This window comes from Eurosta solidaginis, chromosome 5, assembly GCF_040869045.1.
Source record: "Eurosta solidaginis isolate ZX-2024a chromosome 5, ASM4086904v1, whole genome shotgun sequence".
NCBI lineage: Eukaryota > Metazoa > Arthropoda > Insecta > Diptera > Tephritidae > Eurosta > Eurosta solidaginis.
In genome coordinates, this window is record NC_090323.1 from 209,573,113 (window position 1) to 209,584,439 (window position 11,327).

Consider the following 11,327-nt stretch of genomic DNA (forward strand, 5'->3'; position numbering starts at 1 on the left):
TTCTTGTGGACTGGGCAAAGAACACTTAGATTCCAACCGTCGGGCATGAACTCGTCCGCCCATATTTTGCTAAGAAGTTGCTGCATGCGCCTTACCAACTCCTCGCCGCCGTACTTGAATAGCTCCGCAGGCAATCCATCAGCGCCCACTGGATAATCTGGTTATTGCTATTCTAACTTCGTCATAACAGGGAGGGGGGACATATATTCCATCATCATCGATTGCGGGATCGGGTTTTTCTATTTTCCTTTAAGGACTTATAATTTACAGATTCGTGACAAAGTTAATATACCGTTTCATTTTCATTAAAGGTATAAACATTAAAATAGGTGGCAACCTTGTAAGCTAAGCTTGCGCACTACTATTTCACTTTCGTTAACTGTTTTCTAACACTCAAACGCGTTTTACTCGTACTTCTACTAAGTAATTACATTTATTTTTTTATTTAGCTTAGTAAATGCACCTAATGCGGAAGGTAATGTATGCAAGTGGTGGGTAAGGGGTGCTAGAATGTTGCACGGCTTTAAATATTGACGTATTGGATTGCAATTGAAGTTCAAAGTTTTAAAACTTGTTTGGTCGCTAGGCTTGTACAGTGGGTTGAACCAGATCTGTCAATTTGCCATGAGTAATGACTTATTTCGATGCAATTTGCAATTTAAATGATTAACTAACTTTTGATGTGTTAGCATCTTGGCCCACGGGGCAAATACAGCCAATAACTCGTCGCTTTTTGGGAAACAAGTTAAGCTTAACTAATCAATTCGACTCAAGCACCAAATGAAAGAACAGAAAATGAAAGGATTTGCTAGGATAATAAAGAAAGGATAAACAAAAAGTTGGAAAATAATGTAAAGGATACTAATGATGACGCAACGCTGAAACCGGCTGAAACCTGACAGAATATCGAAAATTAACAAAACAAAACGAATTAATTATCTTCCCTGCTTTAAATACTTCTTTATATTTTCGCTGCTGTTTCGGAAGCGGCCACAAATGAAAAGGCAAAGAAAAGAAGAAACAAAAGGAAAGGTTACACAGTTACGTCTAAGCTAGAGGATGACTGCATTGAAATCCTTAATGACCTGGGAGCCAAAACTATTATGTTTTGTTAGGATTGGTCCCGAACATCAGGGACATGAAGGTAATGAACATGCACATTACCTAGCAAAACAGGGTGCTACAGTAGCATTCTATGGTTCAGAGCCCTTTTATGGACTCAAAAAAGCACACACCATGGAAACCTTAAGTAACTGTTAAAGAAAACAATTCACGTCACTGGACTGACTGCCCAGGGCAAAGACAGGTCAAACTGTTTATACTTCTGGCAACAAAATTATTAGTCAAACTCATTAATCTACACAGGGAGGCCTGCGAACTCTCACTGAGTACTTTACGGGACACTATGATCTACGATATCACCGAAGTAAGCTAAATCTATCCGACACTCAAATTTGTCGTTTCTGTGAGTTGGAGGATGAAACTCCGGCTCACATTCTCTGCTAATACATCGCTCTGGCAAGGCAGAGACTCTCCCATTCAGGTGGTGTGACTATTAATCCCTATGTGATATGGAGTAAAAAGTCTGAAGATGTACTTAGAAATATTAAAAACACCTCTTTGCCAATTCCAAGAGCTAAAAGGAGCCCGCTCCAATTGCGCCAATACCTATACCTCCATTAGCCAAACCGTTGGAGAGAAAACGCGACGGAGTGTGACAGTTGCTTAAACAGACGAACGTAATAAACCCAATCTTCTTAGTATCTACCAAGAATAGCTCCTCAGTGAAAATTCATCTGCCTTGCAGATGTCGTTTGGAGTCGGTATAAAACATGTAGGTGCCGTCCCGCCAATTTTTAGGGAAACCTAGAAGAAGTACGATGCTAATTGAAAAAAAAGCTTGGCCTAAATATCCTCGAGGGTAAATCGCGCCAAGTTCCAGGCAACTGTGCTTTACTATTATGTTTAAGATCACACCAATATCTTCAAGTCACCAGTTGGCAGCACTTGGGGTAAAGGACAAAGAAACGTTGCTAACAAGGGAGCACTATAATGACGTAGCTCTATATATCGGTCATGGGCCCATTCAGCTTACGCAGCGTGTTTACCAGCACTGGAAAAGCAATACAACATCAAGAAGGGTAGCATGCTCGGCGGTTACCTGTGCACTTAGGTCGTGTACAACGGAGGCGCTAAATGTTATTTTTAACCAGATGCCGTTGCACCTCGTAACAGGTTCGACAGAAAGTAGCTTAGCAATTCGACTTAGGAAGTCAAGAAGCTGGAACAAAACGCTGTATGACCACTGCGGTATCTTTATCCACCGTGGCTTTGACAACAGAGTATACATATATCACCCACATTGAATTTTGACTAGAATTTCAAGGTAAGGCTTCCCTCAAGAACGAATTGGTCAGCTGAAAAATTTAGCGTAACGTCACTCTACACTGACGGATCCAAAATTCCTTACGATTTTGATGGGAAGCTTTTTCCGAGGAGCCAGAAGTCGCATTACGCATTCGTCTTCCAAACTCGGCTAGTACTCTTCCAAGTAGAGATACTAGGTATAGTTACGGGAGGGAGGCACCCCCTTTTTTCCTCTTAGATAATCGGGTAAGCAACGATGAGAAGCGCATATACTCGGACAGCCAAGCAGCGTTTAAAACTTAAGATTCACCGTATACATTCTTTAAGGCTGTCGAAAACTGAAAGCAGGCGTTACTTGTGCCAGCAAACATTGCGGTCGTCACGATCCCCTGGGTAACCGGTCACAGGAAATTTGACCGATGCATCGTTAGACACCTCGATGACAGTGTTATTCTTATCAATCTCAAAATTATCAAGCAAACAAGTAGACAAATTTTCTACAGAATATGTCTAAGAAAGACAAATTCAGCATCACATCCAACATTCCTGGACATTCGCCATTTGGTTCATACGTGGAGAGAATGGGAATCCCTTTAAATGACAGATGCAGGAGCTGTAGTGTGGATGGTTGTAAGGAGACGGTTGTCCATTTTTGTTGCGAGTGTCCAGCCCTGGCGAACATGAGGTTTCGAGCTTTTGGCAGTTTGTTGCTGCCCGACCTGGAGGCATTGTCGGAATGCTCCTTGATGCACATCAGTAGGTTTATTGATCCAACCTAATGGGTTGAGTAAACACACAAAGTACATTAAGCAATTGGTTCCAGGGGAATGTGCATCAAAATGGCGCCTAGAGCTACTTGAGTCCCGTATCTACGGCCAGGCAGCAGAGCAATCAACCAACTGTTGGAAACACCGTCACTGGCTAATCTCCATGTCTAAACCCACACTTGGTCTTTCCAACTACACAACAAATTTATCAGGCAACGCTGTATGTATGAAGGCAATTAGGTAACCCTTTTTTAAATTGCTTAGTCGTTATACTTCCTTTTCGTACATTCTTTGATCTCTTTGGTTAAGGTGTGAAAACGTGCAGTTGGGAAAACCAAATGTGAGTATACTAATACAAAATATTAACTTGTTTAATTAATTCTAATTGTAACACCTATCTGAAATAAAGTTTTTAAAGTCGTTTTGGAACTCATAAATTGGTTGAACCAACAATTCTTTAAAAAATTTGCTGCACTATCTGCCATTACAACATTGAGGTTAGAAAATCTGTTTGCCGAAAATTTATTTAATATGGGACGGACAATAACGGAGATAGGTGCGCCAGTTAAATGTGCCGTATGTCATGAGCCGGAGAATGAAGAAATGGTGCAGTGCGATGTATGCGACGAGTGGACGCATTAAATCTGCACAGGAGTCTCTCACGATATTGCAAAAAGTGTGCAACGTTACCAAAGGAAAATACATCAAAGCCGTTTACAACAACCGAACATGTAGACAAACAAACCGGAAAGGTAGGTGAAAAGGGTAACAGGGCAAACAAGCAGGGCTCTGTGAAAACGAAGCGCAATATGGAAATCGAATTGGCTCGTTTAGAAGAGAGAAAAAGGGCAGAACTGTTATATTTAGAGTAAAAATACGAAATTATGCGGATATATGAAAATTCCGAAGAATCGGATGATGACAGCAGTCTGGATGTGCTGAAGGCGCTGGGCACGATGGGGTAGTAATAGGCAGGGGCATAACGAGGCTCACATGCAGGCACGTAATACGTCGGAAGCAAATGCTGTAAGCTTGAATGCACAGCAAATTAGTTCGCGAGACGTGGTGCACAAGGATCTACAAGTGTTCAGTGGTAAGGCTGAGGAGTGGCCTCTGTTCGTCAGCAGCTTTCAGAATTCCACACGCCTGTGTGGATTTAACCACGATGAAAACTTGCTTCGATTGCAACGTGCTTTGAAGGGAAAGGCACTTGAGTATGTCAGTAGCAAACTAATGATTCCGGCACTGGTACCCGAGATAATGTCTACGCCACGGATGGTTTTTGGAAATCCAGAATAAATATTGAATATTCTCTTGGGAAAGCTACGTTCGTCACCGCCTGTCAATGTTAACAAGCTTGACACTCTCATAACTTTCGCACTTGAGGTGAAAAATTTAGCCGCCACTATGGTGGCGTCAGGGCTACAATCGCATATGACGAATCCTTTATTGATGCAAGAACTAGTTGAAAAGTTGCCAGCTCAAATACGTTTACAATGGGCAATGTTTTCTAGACCTTCTACTCTGAAGGTGTTTAGCGATTTGCTTTTCGATTTGGCGGACGCAGCCAGCAACGTCACACCGGTAATTTCTGCCGGCAATACAGAGTCGGAGAAGCGCAAAGTTCAGCGCATGAGTCTCCATGCTGAGGGAAAGAATACGGGAAAAGTATCTGTAGAGCGGGTTAAACCAAAACTAGCGTGCTATTTATGTAACGAAGTGCATGCAATATTGAAATGCGACAAATTTAAAAATTTACCATACGATGAAAAATGGAATGAAGTGCACAGGTTGAAGCTTTGTATGTCTAAGAAAGTATGATTCTAGAAGCTGTCGTGAGAGAAAGGCGAACGGTTGCACACACAGGCACTCTCCGGTTTTACACAAACCCGTCGATGTTTCACCCGCAGTTGTGGCTCATCACAAGGAGGTATCCAACACACTTTATCGTGTTGTGCCGATAACGATTTACGGCAAAGGCACTTCGTGCGACATTTATGCCCTTTTGGGCGATGGATCCGGTCCAACTTTAATTGAGATAGATGTGTTGCAACGATTGCAACTACAAGGAGGTAAAGTAGATCTATGCCTAAAGTGGACAGACGGAACTGTACGTGTACGTACACGTGATTTAGGCATTTCGCCGCGTGGGAAAAATAAAAGACTCTCGCTATATAATGTACGCTCTGTGGACACCCTTGATCTCCTAATCCAGACAATGAATATAACGGAGCTCGCCGAAATGCATAAGCATCTGAGAGGAATTCCAGTAGACTCATACCGCAATGTAGTGTCACAATTGATAATTGGATTAAACAAAAAAAACGGGATGATGCCACTAAAGTTTCGAGAAGGCAAGGACATGAACCAGCTGCTACCAAAACTCGTATTGTGTGGACCGTTTATGGTGTCATTAATAACGGAGAGAAAAATAAAATTGATAATATGCAAATGCACATATGCGAATGCGATGACGATGCAGCCTTGCAAAAGCTGGTCACAGAACACATGTCCCTGGAAAATTATCAGGACAGCAAAAACAAACAGTTTCACGGAACATATCTAAAGGATATGCAGGACAAAGTGGTACGTAAGGGTGAACATTTCGTAACAAAATTGCCATGGAAAACAGAGAGCATTGTTATGCCAGACAACTATCCGGTGGCCTTGCCCAGGCTCAAATGCTTCGAAAGAAAGCTGGAGTCATCTCCCGACCTTAGGTCGCTTATAAACAATCACATTCGTTCAATGCAGGAAAAAGTGTACATTCGCAAATTATGCACTAGCGAGATTTCCGCCTATTATCCTCGAAAATGGTATTTTCCGATATTTGCGATACAAAACCCAAATAAACCACAGAAGGTCATGGTAGTATGGGATGCTGCTGCAGAATAGAAAGGCCTCTCTTTGAATTCCTGCTTGGACAAGGGTCTAGATCTTCTGACCTCTCTTTTTGACGTTTTATCGAACTTCCGCAAAGGAACAATAGGGTTGTCTGGGGATATCAGGGAAATGTTTCACAGGGTATATGTGGATGCAGAAGATCAGCAATCCCAACGTTTTCTGTGGAGAAACTGCGAGGAAGCCCGCTCATCAGATGTCTATATGTTATTAGTAATGAGATTCGACGCAAGCTGTTCTTCATCCTTAGCTCAAATTGTAAAAAATCGCAACGCTATCGAGTTCGCCGAAACGCATCTACGAGCAAATAAAAGTATCTTGGAACGGCATTACGTCGATGATATGTTTGATAGCGTGGACACAATTCAAGAAGCGATTCAATTGGCGAAGAATTTTCGCTCTATACATAAACAAGCGAATTTCCATATTCGAGGATGGCTATCTAACTCTAAAGAGGTTGTTGAAGCCTTAGGAGAAGTAGGAGACACAGGCGAATTCTGTAGTGCTGCTAAACGAGTAGATCAAGTGGTATAAACTAGTAAGGTGTTAGGTATGTGGTGGCAGACGTCCGATGACACACTGACATATAATTTAAAGTTTACTAAATCAAACGAGGAGATCCTCCAGGGAGCTATGCTACCAACAAAAAGGGAACTGCTAAGACTGCTAATGTCTATATTCGACCTATTGGGACTATTAACGTTTTTCTTAATCGACGCAAAGATCCTGCTACAGAAAGTATGGCGAAGTGGTATTGGATGGGATGACACTATTCCAGAGCAGTTGTCAGGGGATTGGACGAGATGGCTATCCTACCTCCCGCAAGTCCAGAGTATGAAGGTGCCCAGGTGCTATTTCAGTAGAGTAAGAAGTCAGGTGGACAATATTGATCTATATGTATTCGTAGATGCAGGTGAAAACGCTTACGCTGCGGTAGCATACCTAAGGACAGAGACAGGTGATGACATCGGAGAATCGTTGGTGTGCTCCAAGTCTAAGGTTGCACCGCTCCGCCCTGTATCTATCCCTCGAATGGAGCTGCTCGCTGCGGTGATGGGAACGATACTTGGTAAGACGGTGATGAAAGCCCTTGACTGCAAAGTCGATGGAGTACACTATTGGACAGATTCAAAAACTGTTCTTTCCTGGTTACGGTCCGATCCTAGGGGATACAAGCAATTCGTTATGTTCCGTGTTGGAGAAGTGCAGGAGACTACCGATATCTCACAATGGGGCTATGTGCCATCGAAATTAAACGTCGCAGACCTAGGAACCAAGCAGACTTCCGTACCAGATTTTTCAAGGAGCGGTCAATGGATCTCGGGACCTAATTTCTTGCGTCAGCCGGCTGAGAACTGGACAAACGTCGAACTCAAGCAATAAGATGTCATTCCGCAGGAGCATGAGGAACTACGTTCACAACTAGTTGCCGTCAATATAGTAGAAGACTTACACCTGATAGATTTTAGCCGTTTTTCAAAATGGGAAAGGTTACTCCGAAGTACGGCATATGTCAAACGATTTGCAGGTAAGTTACGTGTACTCCCCAATGAAGGTGGCCTTAGTACCCACGAGCTGGTCTGAAGCGAAACCTATTTATATCGCCTTGCCCAAGCCCAAGCTTTTCACAAAGAAATAAAAATGTTGCATTAGAATCCAAGGTGCTCCCTGCCAAAAACTAGCCCTATTCGTAAGCTATCGCCGGTTTTTACACCAGCAAATGATAGTTAGAATGCGTAGCCGGTTAGAAAGAGCCGAATTTATGAATAATGATACAAAAAACCCAATTCTACTACCAAAGGCACATGCTGTTACAAGATTGATAGTAGAATGGTATCACAGAAAATGGAAGCATTGGAACCATGAGACAGCAATCAATGAGCTATTCCAGAAGTTCTATATACCAGGATTAAGGATTTTATTACGGTCCGTCCGAAAGTGTTGTCAATTCTGCAAGATAAACGCCGCTCCTCCCCACGTACCTGAGATGGTCGACCTACCTGAAGCACGGTTATCGCCCTATACACGACCATTTACTTATGTGGGGTGGACTTTTTCGGACCATTCCTGACTACCATCGGATGACGTACTGAAAAGCGATATAGCGTGGTATTCACATGTATGACGTACCGTGCGGTGCACATCGAAATGGCATACAGCTTGACTACTAGCTCATGCTGCATTGTTCTGCGTAATTTCATCGCCCGTAGAGGAAGTCTGAGGCAATTCTTTAGCGACAACGGAACGAATTTGAAAGCGACAGAAAAAGAGCTGCTTGAATCATTATCGTAAGTTGAATTTGGCGGCCTAGAAGTCGAGTTTACCAGCCCTTACACCAAATGGACATTCATTCCACCCGCATCGCCTCATATGGGAGGGGCATGGGAACGCATGGTGCGCTCAATAAAGACATTTATGTACCAAATTGTTACGCCGACCACAAGGTTGACTGACGTAAAGCTGTGCAACTTGTTCGTCGAAGTGGAGCATATAGTAAACAGTCGACCTCTAACGTACTTGCCCCTCGAAAGTGCCGACCAAGAGGCGCTAACACCCAATCATTTTCTGCTGGACTCGTCGTCAGGACTCAAACCAATAGGCGACTTCAAAAATGCAGATCAATTTGCTCGTGCCTCCTGGTGGCATTCTCAATACCTTGCTGAAATGTTCTGGAAGAGATGGGTGGCGGAAGTTTTACTTATGCTCACACGGAGGACTAATTGGTTTGACAAAGCCAAGCCAATTGAAGTCGGAGACATGGTCGTCATTGTCGACCCAAACTCACCACGTTATTCCTGGCGGAAGGGTATCATCATATCCACAATACCAGGAAGAGACGGCCAGGTCAGAAGTGCGATTGTTCGAACTTCGCAAGGACAGCATCATCGCCCAGCGACGAAGTTAGCCATATTGGAGGTATCCCGAGCCGGTGTTTAATTTGCCAGGGTATTCCCTCATGAGGGAAATACCGAGGGGGGGGGGGAGAATGTTGGAAACACCGCCACTGGCTAATCTCCATGTCTAAACTCACACTTGGTCTTTCCAACCACACAACAAATTTATCAGGCAACGCTGTATGTATGAACGCAATTAGATAACCCTTTTTTAAATTGCTTAGTCGTTCTACTTCCTTTTCGTACATTCTTTGATCTCTTTGGTTACGGCGTGAAAACGTGCAGTTGGGGAAACCAAATGTGAGTATACTAATACAAAATATTAACTTGTTTAATTAATTCTAATTGTAACACCTATCTGAAATAAAGTTTTTAAAGTCGTTTGCGAACTCATATTTGGTTCAACCAACCATCCAAGTTATTTTATTTTCCAGTAGTAAGATAATTGTTTTAAACTTGGCCGTTTAGTATTAAAACTACTTATTCACATTGTATTGTGTATTTATTCAAAACAAATGAAAGAAGTTCTAATACATTTTTGTCTAATGAAAACGCAATAATGCAACGAGCTTTACAAAAAAAAAAAAAAAAAACACTATGGTATATATTAAGATTCCAAACATTCGCCTTGGTCATAGAGTTAAACGAGATGATGATGTGAAGGAGCATGCGGGCTTAGTTCAGTGCTAGGTAAATACGTAACTCAATTCTGTAAGAATCACTTGACCTCTGTAAAGCGTTAACCAACAATTATGTGTCCTGGATTAGCCAGAATTGGTCCATGCGCCCATGTGGGATACAAAAGTGGATGAAGTGGATGAATTGCGGGTCCAACAATTACTTTTGGTCCAAGCGGCGATATAATGGTGTGTCCCACTAGGCTGGGGTAAGCAGCGGCAATGCACACGAACGCAGCGAACACAAAGAGCTGAAAACAAAAACAAATTTAGTGAAATATCCTTTGACGTAGAATTTCTTCCATTCTTACCACTTTGTAGAAGTTGAACATTTTTGTTGTTTTGATTTTGTTGTTTGTATGAGCACTTGCTGCAGGAGCGATAAAAAATGTTTGATAATTTTTGCGGGATTCTGTTAGGTTTTTATACAAAATTGTGGTCAACTCAAAGGTAGGTATTAATGATTAATTATATTATATATGCATTAAATGCATATTATTAAAATTTTTTTGCAATAAAAATGCATTTTACAAAAGAATATTTCTTAAAGTGGTTTACGCTTGTTGTACTCATCGTAATATTGTATGTGTGTTGTTGCAAAGCTATTTGGCACCTGCATTGAGAGCTTGGCAAATCTGTTTAGTAAGTGTTTGTGTTTGTATTTGTTGGTCTGGGTTGTTTCAACAGAACTTAAGTTCAATGTTGACAGCTTGTTGGTCTTAACTTTTCCTACTCAAATGCCATTAGCAGATATCTGTCTCATTGTGTCGTGGGTAGACCTTTTTATGTTTATTGTTGTTTGTTTGACATATGTCACGCTACACTACACATTTAGATTTACTTTGCTAGGGGAGGTTGTTTACTAGACCCACTAGTAATGTTGTTATAAGAAGTTAGCCGTTTGAAAAAAATAAAAATAATAATTTAATAATTTTGGGAAAAATTTAAACAACGTGACATCAGGACGGACAAGGCGACAGCTGTTTCCATTATACCTTGTAAATCTCTTCAAAGCCTTTTCTCCCGGGAGTGGGAGTCGAACCCGCACTCCTACGATAGTTGAAATGGTTACAAACGCATTCAGCTACGTCATGCCTTAGTTGGTGTAAAGTTTTTCCCAATTGCCTTCTTTCGCATATTTATCTTCCACACATCACATAATTCGTATTTAGTTATGTGTTGAAGTTATGCCTGTTTGTAAGGCGGTTTTCAGAGAAATTTGGTATTTGTTGTTGTTTTTGTTCTATTTATAGAACTACAACAAATTAACCAAATGTTGTCTAAAAATTGCTTGAAATAAATGTTTTCATACATTTAAAGCGATACGGACAATCCCCGGTCAACTCATAAAAATAATAATTGGTTATAAAAAAAATATACATAAACTAAAAAAAAAACGTGAGTACCAAGTACTCATGAAGATCGATGTGTAAACATATACATAGGTCTAGAAAGCTAATGTTTTTCAGATAACTAGAGCACACCCAGTGGTTGACGTTAAACCACAACGGTGTTAAATTTTCCAACGTTATGGGATTTTAAGTAGGGCTTGTTGTTGTTGTAGCAGTGCTTCGCTCCATCCAATAGGTGCGACCACTCACAAGTTGTCAATATCTTTTCACTGGCGTCCAAGGAAACATGCAGTTTCAACAGGGTGCAATTAAAGAGATGGTTGGTGTCGTGTGGGAGCACAATGCAAGCAGGACATACATTACGTATGT

General features: G+C 41.6%; 1 long non-coding RNA gene across 1 annotated transcript; it reads right to left on the reverse strand.

Moving 5' to 3' along the window:
* Window positions 1-9,409: 9,409 nt before the first annotated feature.
* LOC137233532 (uncharacterized) lies at window positions 9,410-10,461 on the reverse strand. The gene is made up of 2 exons (XR_010947506.1): window positions 9,918-10,461; window positions 9,410-9,857 (listed from the first exon to the last, which is right to left on the reverse strand). It is a non-coding gene; the product is annotated as an uncharacterized lncRNA (long non-coding RNA).
* Between the last annotated feature and the right edge of the window lie 866 nt (window positions 10,462-11,327).